Consider the following 15,903-nt stretch of genomic DNA (forward strand, 5'->3'; position numbering starts at 1 on the left):
ACGTGTGATTTATGAATTTATTTTTTTGTGTGCAAGCACACAAAAGCACGCCAAATTTCATTAAAATGTCATTTTGGTGCACTGTAAGCTTTTCTTTTTACTGCCCTGCTGTGACCACGAGTAACATAATGATATTATATTTTCAAAACTGAAACTTCTTTTTGAGTGTCCCACATAAAATAAAGTTAGCAAAATGTAGATTATAAAGTATGTAATAATAATGATAAAAAACAAAACAACGCAATATACCTAAAGAGTTAATCGCTCAGACTGCTCTGGTCCGTGGAAAACGAGCAAATCTGGCAACCCCTAATAGCAACGGCCCTTCCATTAGCCGCAGAAGTGTCTTTACCCTAGCAAGCTTCACTGCCCTCTGCTGATACTGGAAACATATAATGACAAGGTAGAGACTACGCAGTCTGGTTCACACACGTCTCTAATCCAGCTCTGTTGTCCAAATTGTATTTTTTGCTTTCATCTTGCTATCCATTAGTGATTCGTGCAGCAGTGGGTTAAAGGTTAAAAACCGCAACGTGCTGATTTCGTCTGATGGTTTATACTAGGAATCGCACTGTTCTCTCTTATAGTGGGAAGTAACTGCTAGTTATTTGGTCAAGCCAAAGTAATTTTTTTTTCCACTTTTTCTTTTTATTCACTTTATTTAATAAGCATTAGTGACGCTGTGTCTGAAAAGGCAACACTGTAAAAAGAGCTTGTGTTATGATATATTTCATTACATTAGGGCAGTAACATTTATACCTAATCCAGCAAATAATCTCTTAGCTAATAAGGTTACACAAATAAGTAACTCTGAGCGCAATTCATTTGTAAAAAGATATGTAATCGGATTATAGTTACTTTGTCAGTGATTACTTCATTATCCTTTCAGTAATTATTTAAAATATGACTTTATTCATCATTACCAATGAAATAATGAAGCTGTTGAAGTGCATACTTGTAGCCTGTCTTGTATAGTAGGCCTCTGTTTTTGCAAGGCTAATTTGGTTTGACTAACTGTAAATGTTGAATATGCAAAGTTCTCCTGTTTGCATAGAAATACCGAAAAGAAAAGCATTATTGTGTAATGCTTTATCCATCTCTAACTTTGCAGTAATTACTTTCAAAGAAATTCTAAATTAATGGATTTAGTTATTAACTACATGAAATAATGTCAGTTATGGTCAGTAGCTGACTATTGCAAAGTAAACTGAACCAGTCCTGTGTATAATGCAATGGAATTGGTATTTTAGAAGCCCTGTCTGTTTTATCAGCTTTCTACCTGCAGCCTCCAGCCAAGAGATTTTGTGTGCACAAAATAATACTCAGTTTTGTATGTAAGAATGCAGAGTTGTCAGAAGTTTACATACACTCATCATGGCCATGAATATCATGGTAATTGGGGGCTTTAATGATTTCTTTGAACTCTTCTTTCTTTCAGGGTGGAATGATACAGTGCATATATTTAATGACTTTAAAAAACAAAAATTGGGTGCACAAGTTTGAATTTGAATTTATTTTACTCTTTCTTGGCAGAAGAGTTCATTTAAATTGGTTGGTTTCCTGGCACTGACCAAGCTTTCAAACATAGTCCACAAATTTTCAATAGAGTTTTGGTCAGAGCCTTGGAAAGGTCATTCCAGTTGCTTTATCCATTCCAAAACCGGCTTTGATGCATGCTTTGCAACAGTTGTTGATTTGAGATGAAGCTGGAGAATTTTGAGGCAGTCTTGCATTATTTCTTCCACTTTGTGCAATGTGCCAGTACTACTGATAGCAAAACAATCCTAGAACATGATGATACCACCACCAAGTTTGACAGCTGGTTCAGTGTTATTAGGTTTGAAAGTTTCACTTTTATTGTGAAACTCAAACATAGCTCTTTACTGTGATCACATAGCTCAGTCTTTTTGGTCAGATAGTGTTTCTCCAGACTTTCCTCCAGAGGCATTTGGCTTGTAAGGTGTTGATTTTGGAGCAGAGGCTCCCTTCTTGGTCAGCACCCTCACAGGCTTGAGTTTTGGTGGTTCTTGGGTTGTTCTTGAACATCCTAACCAATTTCTTCTTATCTGAGGGTGACAGTTTGGACACTTCTTCCAGATTTTGGCAAAGTAGTGACACATGAAAATAACCTACACTGCACTTGTTTAAACTGATGATCTTGGAATCTGCAGTTGTTTAGAAATTGCCCCAAGACCTTTGCAGCTTATGCAAGTCTACAATTTTCCTTCTTCACTGAGCTGCTTAGACGTTCCCTTTAAAAAAGTTTTGCTCAATCCAATTAGTGCTGTCAAAGAAATCCTTTTGATGATGAGAGGTGATGAGAAATTAGCAGTTGTAGTCAAATGTGATCACTAATGGGAACCTTCAGCACCATTTATTTAAAAAATAAATTAAAACTACAATTAAAAAAAAGGAAGTTTATGTACATGCTAAGAGTTTATACTTTTGGCTGTGCGGATTAGAGAAAATCCAAACTAAATTCAAACTTGTGCACCCAGTATTTGTTTGTTAAAGTCATTAAAGATGCATGCTGTACAATCAGTTCACCTGGGGAAAAGATCAGTTCAAAGAAATCATTAAAAGATAGTATAGGTTTTTTTTGTTAACATCATTAAAAAATGTAAAATTATAAGAACTGAAAAATATACAGCTCTATATAGCTCTAGCCTCAGTAACCAACATTTACCACTAGGTGGAGGCAAATGCTTACTTAAATGCTGTAGACACCTTTATTGATTAAAATCTGCTGTGAACTGTGCAACGTCCAAATTGGACAAAGTCTGAGATTTATTCAGAAGTAACTGGCAGCTGCAGCCACAATTACAAGGCCCTTTCCATAATATTTTCCAAATTAAAAACAAATTAGGAAAGACATACGAATTGAGGAATAAATACGTTACTGAACAGCATGTACATATTTTTTTTAAATAGTTAATTTCAGTATAATATAATTTCAGTCACAGCTAGGGGTGGTTTTATTTACACGCATTGCTGGTCAGTTGGCTCTTTAGGAGCATATCAGCTACATTGGAAATAATATAATTTTTTTTTAGATATTTTATTCTTATAAGAAAAGAAAAGACAACTCTGAGTATAATATAACGATGCAGCCTGATTAATACCTCCTCTGTGTGCAGCGGATCATTCACTGTAATTTCTAATTAACACATTGCTATTTACTCTGCTGGATCATTAGGCCTCATCACAAAAGGATAATCCAGTCAAATTGAGAGTTTATGCTTCCCTTTCACCTTCCAACATGGCACTACATGCTAATAAGGCAAGTTGAAATTGTCCAACAAATTAAGACAAATGTTGCCTTAATACCAATAATACCAATTTATCTTAAATATTTATAAATGATGTGATGACTTTTTATTTTTAGTTAAGTGAATCCTGGAAATATTTTAGGAAATCCAAACAAAAGTGAGAAATATTTAAATAATTTGAAAATAAAATACTATCAAATGAGAAGGACATGAGACAGTAAACCCAGTGAAAGAGAAATGTTGTGGTTTTGTGTTGCACCTTTTTTTTTGGTAAATCTCTTTCTTCAATATACAGTTAAGCACCAAGAAGCAGGCATTCAGAGTACAGCTGGTCCACTGCGGCCCAGCATTGGGTTTAAACAGTAAAATCTAAAACAGCATTGTCTGATGGATAATATGTCAGGATTAGTCCTCCTTTTAAAAGTAATACACAAACTTGGGATCTGCAGCAGACCCCGCCTTTCATCCTGAAAGGATAGGGTGAACGTTAGGATCAGAAACGCAGGCTGTATGCTATTTGTGAAGCAGAATCATTAGGAAGGTTCTCTGACCAATTTCCATAAGTGGGGTAGCGGGAAGTATTTAGGCTACTCGAAGTATATCACTAATGAGAAAAGACAAAAAGGATTCATGTGCATGTTTTATGCAATCTCTTTTTGGGTGTAGATGAATAATTATTTATGATTGCAAAGCCTAAAAGGGAGGCAAGAAGATAGCAACCGAAAAGAGACTGGTAAAAAATTTAAAGAGGAAGTTAAATGAATATTTAAGGGAAGATGAAATATTTAATGGAAACAAATGAGCAAAACATTTAAAACAGCATGATAAATAGTAGAGACTGCTATTAAAATGGCCCCCATAATTTGTGCTATTTGCTACAGTAGCCGCAAGGTCTCAGTCACACTTGTAATGGTGTGAACCGAGGACTCTGACAATTGTTTTCACCGTGCCAGACAGTGTACGGAGACTCTGTATCTGTAACCCTGAGATGACCTTCTGTCTGAGAAATATTAGCCTTTGATTCATCGCAGTTTGTATTGATGCCACGAGGAAGAAACATTTTATGTTTTATTGACTGTCTTCACGTCGAGGTTATGGTTTAAAAAAACACAATTGTCTGAATTTGGTTCCAGATAATTTCTCAAGAGATATTTTCCGAAAAGAAGTCATCAGTCATTCTTTTAGTCTGACACTCACCTGCATACATCAAAAGAAAACAAAAGATCCAAAGTATGTACCAGCACGCATTCATTTGTTTTCCAAATGTGAAAATAATTAAATCAGCAAACAAATAATTATTCAAGTCAATGAGAACAATTATCTCAAAGACGCCTCTGAGACTTGGATGTGCATACTGAACTGATTAATTATCTTGCTGAAGCTAATTGAGTGGAGCTAGATCTTTGACTGCTTTCCCTCAATATGCCTTCCTTTTGATTACGTGAGGAATATCGTGTGCGCCATGCAAAATGTGGTCGAGAAATGCCCCAGTAAATGCCAAGGTGTAATGGCATAGTAATGGCGGTTTAAGAACTATGTTTAGTATTTTGCAGATCTCTTGCTCTACAGCTGCATGACATTATTCCTCTATGGGTCATAAGGAAAAAAGCTAAAAATGTCTGCGGATAGAAAAAAAGAAGCATGCACACCTCTTATGAATTTTAAGTTTCACCACATATTCTAATTTTTTATTAAACTGCCTATTAAATTTATTATATTCCCTGCGCTCATCTGTCCAAGTTTAACTTTGTCAGGGTAGCTGTGTCATGCCCTTACTAACCTGTGGGCAGACTATTACTTACTTCTGAGCCAGACAGAGATCATTACCTCTGTGAATGATGGCAAGGCAGCCCGAGCCCAACAGCTTTATTTCCCAGCTCAACTCGGCGGACGCAAGCCATCACATCCTGTTAACAATTCCATGGCTCCACCATAAAGATAAGCTCTCTCAATCAGCTCTGTCTGTCTCAGTCGCCGCTGAAGGGCCATCAGTCATCACTACCCGGGAACGGAGCCCTCCTTATTCACTTGTGATTGACACCGTTTAGATGATTCAGCTAGAATCACCAGGCTGTTTATTTCCTCAGTGGAGCAGCGTGGTGTTTTCTGATTAAGGGAGTTCATTAAATATTTATTTTTTTGATATCAGCGTATTCAGGTTTATGTAATCAGTCTTTTCTCTCTGAGCAAATATTGGCCCTTTTCATGTGGAATTTGACCAAAACGAATTAAGTCAGAGGCTTTGACATTTTAATCAGAGTGACCACAGGAAGCAAATTGCCGCTGTCAAACCACATGAAGGTCGTTTGAGTTGTTAAGAATCTGCTTGCCGTAACAGTTAATCTGTATATTCTAATGATTCTTTTACATGTGGGAGGTGGTTGATATTTTATGTATAAGCACACATTCTATTCAAGGCCCTTTATTCTATTAACCTGCACATCTTTATTAGATCCTTTCTAAGATAATGCCTGTATGGCTTAGCCTTTGATAAATATGCTTTTAGGTCTACCTAATTAATCCATTCCGCTGTGATTTTCTACACTTGTCACCCACTCTTTAACCTCGTAGCGAAGGAACAGACTCTTCCTCCTCAAATTAAAGGTCCTCTGAGATGCTGTACATGTGTGAGCTAATGATGTGGCGCGCTGTACAACCTGATGTTTTATCTTAAGGGCCTCATTGAAATGTTTTGAGTAAAAATGAATTGCGTGACCTCACTGTTGGAGTGTAGATATATTCCAAGCAAACATGTTTAAGTTTGTTGTGTCTGAATTAAGCGATGACTTTTTTGTTTTCAGTTTAAATCTTTTAATAGTAATATAGTTTCAATATAATAAAACTAGTATAATTTTATGCACATATTTGCTTTGTGACTATATCCTCAGTATCCTTCAGTTCACAAATGATTTGTACCTATTATTTTTAAACTGGGATTTCTCATATGTTATTAATTATTAATGCAACTTTACATTAATTTGAATGTCAGTATACATGGCTACTTTGAAATTCGTGTGGGCACAAAGCATTGGCATGGTGTTGAGACAGCATTTTTGAAAAGGACGCAGGAGAATAGACCTCTACTAGCTAAGTCTACTTTTACAAAATTAATTAAAGCAATTCAGCATTTTTAAATGTACCACTCAATTTTACCTTTTCCTGCCAGCATTAATAGACTTTCCAGTCATGCGGTCAAGGGAACATTCATAGATATAATGAATGGGATAAGGTGATCAGCGTGTAGACTCTTGGCCATTTCATAACGAAATCTGCTAAGCAAGAAAAAGAACAGCTGCACTCCTAATTAAAATACAGTGTGTGTCTCTTTTCATCTTTAATATGTTATATTTTTTAGAGAAAAATGGCATACTGTCATTTGCAATTTAAGTATGTTAGAAACTCAAATATGGTGTTTTAACCAGATATAACCTGTTCATGTAAAACGTTACAATGGGGCCAAACAGGGGATGTGGTTTAAAATGTCACTATACGAGTTAGAGTTACTGGCTCCGACTAGTATCTGTTCCAGGAAGCTTGGTGCTAAAACAGCACCTTTACAAGTAGTAAGTATAGTCTTTACACATCTAGGACAAATGTTGTCAGGAAGAAGCTGCTAAGCTTCTTGTGCACTCGCCAACAACAGGATCTTAACAAAAGATTTTATTATTGTTTTATTTCAGTGGGAACTAAACTGACAGCATGGTGGTGTAGTGGGTCACACTGTAGCCTTAAAGGAAGAAGGTCTGGCAGAATCCTCCAGCCAGCTCTTTCCCAGCTCCTCTCCTCTGTGTGCAGCTTGCACGTTCCCTGTGTACTCTCTCCGGGTTCTCTGTCTTCCTCTCATAGTCCAAACACATGCTTGTTAGGTTAATTGGTGATTCTCAATTGGTTGTAGTTAGGAATGTGTTATGTGTCTCTGTTTGTTATCCAGCATGTACCCCAGCTCTCACCCTATGACACCCAGGATAGGCTCCAGCATTAGTGGAAGAAAAGAGAAAAAAATGGATGGAAAATTGTACAGAAAAAGCTAGAAGGCACATTTTTTTAGGTTGTTTTTCCCTAACAAGCTACAAAGAATATTATTTATTTATAGATTAATATTATATCATTTGCAGTGTACCATTTAAGGTTAAGTTAAATAGGTTAGATTAGGTGATAATATTTACTCTTATAGGAATATTGGGTAGATCTGGTACACTGCACATCAGGCTACAACACTATTTATATAATAACAGTGAATTTTTAATTTAGTTAGGTTCAGTGAGGACACTCGTCTTAAAGATCGACACACAACTTCTATTTCTAACTGTAAGAGTTATAATATTATTTGGGAAAAACAGAGTTCTGATGCTTGCAGAATATGTCAAACAACCTTTAGTACATTCACTGTCAAAATGCCAAGACTATTTCAAAATCAGAGGCTGATCAACCCCTCAGCCAACACAAAACTCTTTGAAGAACATTTTTAATTTAGTGTGTCAGAAATACCTACCGGTAACTGTCAGTGCGTGCATCTTACATCCAGCGCGTGATGAGAAAAAACAAAACTTATAATTACTCTTACTGTCACTTTTTCACAATAAATGTTTAAGTTTCCAGCCATGCAAAACAATAAATACTGTGCACAAAAGCTTCCCTTTTCCCTTTCTGGCTTCAAGCAAAGAATTTATTCACTATTACAGCCAAACAACGTAACTACAAGAATACTTTTCCTTGTCTTTTAAAAAGATGAAATATTTTCTCTGCTGTGTAATTCTCCTCTCTGTATTTCGAGAGATACTGACCTAAAAAGGTTGATCAAAGACTGTTGGAACTCCACAGCCTGCAGCAACCAATAAATTGGTCCATTCGATGTTTTGCACTGACAAATTATTCTCCAGAGTACTAACATTCTTGGTAGCAACTCAATTAGCAAGAGACAGATGTAGCAAGAATTCACATTTATGTTTCATAGACATTTCAATATTTTATTATTTCAGTGCATGTTGGCACGGACTCTTTTATGTCATAGAAATGATAACTGTTTGCTAATTCTCACATGAAGCGGTGGTTGTTTTGGTTGCTTATTGCAGATTTGTAGGGAAGCTGCACTTTGTGTAAAAGCCTCGAGGCTTTCGCACAATGTTGGAATGGCCTTGAGCATCCATATGTTTTAGTTTAACTGTTAAAAGCCAATATATTTTTTATTGTAGCTCGGGGTGGGGGCAGATCCCACTCACTGTTAATGTAAAGAGAAATGTCGCCAAAAGAAAAGAGGAGAAATGAGACACTTTTCATTCTAACCATTAGTGATGCATATATATTTGAATTTCACGAGTGAATTCGGAGCATCTCAGTGTAACGTGAAATGATTGGTGAATTAAAATATTATCACATTATTCAGGTAAGAAGATATACAAAGCACTTATTCACTGATTATCAAATTACTGAAAACAATACCCCCACCTCGCCAGAAAACACATTTGCCATTCATCCGATCTCCTTTGCACAAGGGAATATGCACTATCATTAATATGCGTGGGTCCCCCTTGTCTGTGTTTGGGCATTTGATATTAACCCTCAGAATCACTGGTGACCTATCACACAAAACCATATGGTTAACAATGAGTGATCTTCCTGCTGTTCAAGCATCATTTACCCTGAGCTTTCCTGCACGATTCAATGAAGACAGGTGAAAGCATTAGGAGTTCTGTTCAGCTCACAGATTGTAGAGATTTAGATGAACTGTATCTTATTTTTATCTATATGCACCATTTGAACATTTTATTTAGCTCTTGTACTTAGATGCTCTGTGGATTACGGAGCATCAGCAACATAAATATCTGATTATACTCATGTTTTGAAAATCAAACATTGGGGATTACCACCTTATGTCCCAGGAACTGAGTCGAGTGAGGTATGATGTACCAATAATGCATCTCCACACATACAAATACCACCAAAACAAGCTGAGTGCCTGAGCTGCAAAACACATGGCACTCTTTCCGCTATGCAAATATGAAATTGAACCAGAGCACAGAGCAGCATTATAGTCTCACTGTACATTTGCAGAGAACATTTGAGAATACCAGACTGCATAATTAACTTCCAATTGAAAAGTTCCCTCGAGTCAATCCTCTGCTTTATTAACAAAGTAATGAAGCTATTTTTTAATTGGCCATTTCTTTGTAAACCAAATTAAATAAAATGACAAGGGATGTGTTGCTGAAGCTTATGATGTCTGGTCTTCTTTAGTTTTGTATTTATGTTTTTGTATATGGAAAGCATCTAACATGCACTGATGTGGGATTATTGATAAATTCTGTGCATATTATATACTATTTACTACAAGGTTGTGCTTTTAGTGAATGTATGAAAACAAAATACCAGTTTTTATATGTGTTAGATGAGATATTGTAAATGGCCTGTATTTGTATAGTGCTTTACTTAGTCCCTAAGGACCCCGAAGCACTTTACACTACATTCAGTCATTCACCCATACTGGTGATGGCAAGCTACATTGTAACCACATCTGCCCTGGGGCGCACTGGCAGAGGTGAGGCTGCCGGACACTGGCGCCACCGGGCCATCTGACCACCACCAGGGTGAAGTGTGTTGCCCAAGGACACAACGACCGAGACTGTCCGAGCCGGGGCTCGAACCGGCAACCTTCCTATTACAAGACGAACTGCCAACTCTTGAGCCACGATTGCCCGATTGTGTAAAGACAAATGTTATGTTATTATGTGTATGTAAGCATGGATTTTTGCTATAACAATTATGTTTTTGTCTTTACAGATACTGACCGAGATTTGTATGGTTTACTATGTAAGTATATCTTTATTAAAGGCAATGGAAACAAGAGACTTTTACTGTGGATTTTTAGTTTACTACAGATGTTCAGTGGAGTGCATTACAACTAATTCTAATTAATCCAAATTTAAAATCATTTTAGATATAGTTACTAATTATTTATATCATTGTTTATTTTTTTCTTGTTTAATTTGAGATTTTTCATGTGTCCCACATGCAGAAGAAGTCACCACTTTTTGTGTGAACATGCGTATTCCACTTATGTATTTTATGCAGTCTCGCTGGCTGCCTGCAAAAAAGTAAAGAAGACATTGAATGGCATTCTAAAATATAATGTAGGGCTATGACAGTTTCAGAAACATAGCTGCAGTGCTCATAACAGTTTGAGATTGAGCCGAGTGTTTCATAATTTAGATCAAAGTAAAAAAAAGAAAGAAAGAAAAAAACGAAAGCACAACACGCCTTTGTGGTACTGCATGAAAATGTCTTGCAGCATAGCTTAAAGAAGACAACCAAAGGCTTGATGAGCAGCTGTGAGGACATCAAACAATTCTGCCTCCTCCTGAAGAAATACTAGAGAATTTCTTTGGTAAGTGAGTCTGTGTTTTTGTTGGCAGAGATTTCAGAATCAGTGTTGCACTTAGCTGCAGGGAGGCACCAGTGGAGGACTACCTGGATAGCCTTCCTAACCACAGATATCACCCACAGTGGATCATTAGGATCGTGCCAAAGATGGATGGCTATTTTCTGCACGACTTGCTGGCCGCCACTGTAAGAGTAGGGCGCATGCTTTCCTCTGGTCCCTTGGCCTGCGTGCTGACCTGCTCTTGGGTCTTAGTTAACATTCAGGGAGCCCTGACCTGAAAAGCAGGCTTGGCAGCAGAACCAAGGTCCCATCCTCCCCAAAGAAATTAGAGGTGGTAATCTTTCAGGAACAACTTGCTAACCTCCCAGACCATGTAACCACGGGATGCAGATAATTGCCCTGCTTGTGTTTTGCAACCCCTCTGTATCTCACTGTCGCTGGTAAATGACAGGTTGTGTCCAATTTGTGTGTATTTGACAGCTGAGAATTGACAAACGATGGCTAGGGCCAAAAGAAGGTTACATTTAAACACAGCTCAGGTCAATGAGGTAGATGTCTGCATGCTGAATCACTGTCAGGAAAACTAATGATATAACATTATAACACAACAGACCACGGTAAAAGATGAAGTGTGAGATGTCATATTGGTACTATAATCAACCAATGTCTGTTTCAACTGCACATTTATCTTGATTTTGCATAGACATTCACATATTCTAGTCATTGCTGAATGGAAACACTGAGGAATACATACAAATAGCTGTTTATGCAGGCAGATCCTTTCGCACCACACAAAACTACTGTGACATTATGGTTTCTCACTACAATATTATAGCCTCGCCAGTTTTAATAATTATCGTTTATATATTTTTTCCCTGTAATACTACTGGGACTATTCCAGTTTCAGTGTAATGGAAACAAAAAACCCACTCTGTTAAGCATTAGAAACAAATATTTAATTCGCTGTGTCTAAGATGTGTTACACCTGCTGTAGCAATTTCAAAAACACACAGGAAGTCTGAATAATCAACACAGAAAGAGCTTTGGAACCAGCACGCGAGTTGTGGCATCTTGACAAGTCTTTAAGTAAGTCTTACAAGAACAAACACCCCTAGGCTCACTTGCTTCGGTGCTTAAGTCACAACAGATACAGCCACAAAACTTAATTTAGTCTCATGAATATCAGAAATGCAATTTTTATTTATGTTCTTCTTTTTACAAGTAACAATCATTATGGCAGCTAATAATAAGCATTAGTAGAACCTAACTCCATGTAGCTGGAGGTTATGTGGACATGGAGTGTCCAGGAAGCTCAAGGACGGCCCAGACTCCCAGATTAAACAACATTCACTCTCTGTCAAATGCCTAGCTCCCAGAACTGCCAAGCCAGAGGAAAATGAGCCCCCACATGACCCTCGCTGTGGATGACAGGATAAAACACAAGACAGTTGTGCCTGAAGGAGACTCGGGATAACGAAATAATCTTTAATCTCTGTCCCTTCAAGGCACTTTCAACACCTGTTATTCTTGATGGCATTGTGAGAGAGGGCAGTTCATAGATTCATTTTAAGCCTGGTAATTATTACACTAATTATTCACTTCGGTGTGGGGTGATTACCAGTCCTCGTTCAGGTGAATACTCGTCCGCGTGTACAACAGCTGTGGCCGCAGCAGCTTGGTGGAACAGTTGTTCCACTCCTTTTTCCCTTGCAGATATTTGACCTTTTGTCATGTTTGCAATCTGTACTTTGGGGGACGGTGGAGGGGGGATGAGAGAAAAACAGCCAGAAACTTTTAATTGCTCAATAGAAACAGTAGTGAAAGGCACAGGGTTGGCCATCTGTTCAGCCCACATCTCTTTAGCAAAGAAACTTTCTATTTAAACAGGTTGCTTGGTTTCCATTACCATATATGATGAATATAAGGTACTCCATGGGCTAAAAGGAGAGTTACTGCGGCGTTGTCCTGCGTAAGAATGAAACATTATTTCTCCTAAATTAATGAGTACTCATAGTATTTTTGCTCTATCTCTTTAATAATGAATGAATCAAGATATATTCTTTTCATTTAATGGGATGCATTTATAATCAGAGCTTGAAGGTCCAAAAGCCTTAAAGACAAATATTTCTGCTCTTTGACTAGATTTAATTCAATTAGTAGAAATACAACATCAAATACTATGCCTCCATTAACAGATCTTTCATGTTAAAAATGAGTATCATGAATATTGCATCCGTGATCATATGAAAACAGTTATTCTCTGATGCGTTTAGGTTTCAGAAAGAAACGCCACACCAGCAGGCCATTGTTTCAAAATGAAATGGCACAAAAGGGTGGCAATGAAATACTTTTGAATTTTCTGCCATTTGTATTCGTTAAGGTAAAGATGCACCATATTATTTGTCATCAAAACCAACAATGCATTTTTCTGCTCGTCAGTACTTTGTTGTTCCTGATCTCCTATCTCCACTAAAAATGTAACTGTTAATTGAAATATTCACTTCCGTTTTTTAAACTGTTTTCATGTAGAGAAAAATCTGGCCACTGTATTTTTAAGACGAATAGATGGCATTAAATAGTTGCTTGGTTGTAGATCAGCATATGTAGGAGTGATTTATTTAACCGAGAAGAAGTTATTTAACATAAGAAGAATTGACTTTAAGTAAATTGCATTTCCTGTGTTTATCACAATCATTGTTGAAATTGTTGTCATTTCACCACTTCACATATGTGTTACACAGACGTCATTTGTCATTCATTGCTAGCTTAACCCTTTTATTACTTTGCAAAAGCACACAATTTCAAAACAGGAGATAACAAGTGTTATTACAGTACTGTGATATTGTATGTTACTCTCCAGCTCTCCCAAAAAACCTGGATCCATAGCTGTGAATCCTGTTGGCACACACACTAAATACAACATATCTCCATACAACCCACCCACACGTGCTCTGAAGTGATCCGCACACCTTCGACTAACCTTCAAGAAACTCAAATGTCAAATCAAAGTCTTCTGAAGTTAGAAAAACCAGTAAAAAGAAATCCAATTCTTTCTCTTCTAAAGGTCAGGTTTCACTGTCCCTGGAAGCACTCCTGAAATATAAATGCTCTGTAACGCCATTGTCTGCTCATTGCTATACACACTCGAGGCAATGTCAATTTTGTGGAAGTACTTGCAGATTAAGTCAGCCGGACGTCAAGGGCCCTTGAAGAAGCTGCTATCTTGTAGTAGCGAGGGGTCTGAAAGCCCTTGTCTATTACCAGAGACACCCCAAGGACAGATGTTTTAGGCTTAGGGGGGTGATAGAGCATAATAGCACATTAGATTCCTAATGTATCTTGGATGCAGGACTCAGGAGAGACAGAACTCCTGGGTAATCCAAATTCATTTCTCTCTCCCTCATTTCCTCCTTTCTTTCTTTTCTTCTTTCCATCCAGTGTTGAGTCCTCGCTGCCTCTTGAGGTGCTGAATCTTAGCCTGAAGCTACATGCTACACAGTCCATTCATCAAAACCATGACCCTCTTCAGTCAGGGACAGGATGCTATGGACTAATGAACTCAGTGCAAGGTATGAATGTATGCATGTCATGTTTTTTGCTCCATAGAGGAGGGAATCTTTACTTATTTCAGACTTCATAACACATCAAACATACCAAACAGAAGAGCCCGGTCTGCCTGCTGTGCCCTAATGTCATTGATCTTGTTATGGGAGTGAAATTATTCAACTAAAAACAACCCTGAAAGGCTGAGTGTCATTGTGATATATCATGTGTGATATTGGCTTCAACAGGCAGTATACTTGGGAAATGGATGTATATGTTTGATTTAGGAGGAAAAGCACTTGCGGGGAAATAGGTTTTGTCAGTCAATCTTTTGTCAAGATTTTCCTACAAGGCCTCGATCTCTGGTAAATATATTGTCATAAAGCTAATATGTAATGAAGAGCACTGGTGTAGCATTCCCCTCTGGAGTTTTTGAACTGTCGTACATCATAAGCAAATTGGTGCTAAAGAAATTTTCATTTTCTGTCTCAGCATGAATCTGTGGTCTAGGCTAATAAACACATACGAGTTGTATGAAATAGCACCCCAACCCACCAATCCCTTCCCACCACCACCACCGAGGAGCCCCCACTCCCCATTCTCCAACCCCAGGCCAAGGGTACACCTTGATGAGCAAAGAGGGAGGCTAATTCAGTCCTCAGGCTTAATTAATCCTATGTCTTATTTGATGAATGGCTCCCAAATTGTGCTGTAATAGTGGTATTTTTTTTGTGTGTGTGCGTGTGGAGGGGGCTGCGGAGAGGTGTGTTGACACGAAGCTAGGAGAAAGTCAAAGTCGGGACTTCCGAGAGGCTTCACTTGAGGCTTTGTTTGCAAAGTTGCCGTCCTCTGTAGACAGATAAAGCCCTGTCCTCTGACGTCAGGCCAGCAGGAGAGAGTGATGGTGTGCTGTAGGGAACATGTGTTTATGGATCTCTCCAAGCTAAGATCACTATAGGAGTCCACCGGCTTTGCCGCACGCTGGGTTTGTCACTTTTTGCCAAACATGATTTGTTGTCTGTAAATACGCAGAGTGCCCTGTACTTTTCTTTCTTTTTTTATTTGAATGCTTGCCTCAGGGGGATAACACATTACATTGACAAATCCCATGTTTGAATTTCTAATGGGAGGTGCCTAAACTATTCTAAACCAACAGTTTTTCTTTATGATGAATCTGAATGTGATGCTAAATTGTTCAATTATTTGGCCAAGGTTATATTTGAAAGCATGAGATAGTGTAATTCATAAATCTGTTGAGACAATAAATATATAAGTTTACTAAATAAATATATGTATCTATTTTTTTTCTGTTGTAAATGTTCCTACAGACCATTTGATATTCAGGACTCCTGCTTTTGCCCCGTTTAATATGAATCCTTTTGTCACAAAGCCTTCTGTTTTAAGTATGTATTGTCCTAACAGAGGTAGCACTTAAAAACTAACGATGTCATAAATTTTTTCTGGCTAATGTGGCAGGCGTAAAAGGAGCTTTGGCGGGTGGGGTGAGGGTCTGGTGATTTGAGAGGAACGATGATGAGATTCGGTGGCCCAGCCCAAGCAATGAACTTGATTAAACTAATCTCATCTCTATCAAAGCATCACTCGGATCCCCCCTTGTCCCATTATTCATGGCAATGGGATAATTACACTGAGATGCATGGGGCCAGACAGATAGTACTGTGGCGCGGGCCCTCAGACCCTGGGCTATGGCTC

The 15,903-nt window shown here is 37.9% G+C and overlaps 1 long non-coding RNA gene across 1 annotated transcript; it reads left to right on the forward strand.

The window, feature by feature from the left end:
• Positions 1 to 51: 51 nt before the first annotated feature.
• On the forward strand, positions 52 to 14,207 carry LOC113026780 (uncharacterized). The gene is made up of 4 exons (XR_003272954.1): positions 52 to 403; positions 10,047 to 10,076; positions 10,555 to 10,650; positions 14,086 to 14,207. It is a non-coding gene; the product is annotated as an uncharacterized LOC113026780 (long non-coding RNA).
• Positions 14,208 to 15,903: the final 1,696 nt, after the last annotated feature.

This window comes from Astatotilapia calliptera, chromosome 7, assembly GCF_900246225.1.
Source record: "Astatotilapia calliptera chromosome 7, fAstCal1.2, whole genome shotgun sequence".
In the NCBI taxonomy this organism is placed as follows: Eukaryota; Metazoa; Chordata; class Actinopteri; order Cichliformes; family Cichlidae; genus Astatotilapia; species Astatotilapia calliptera.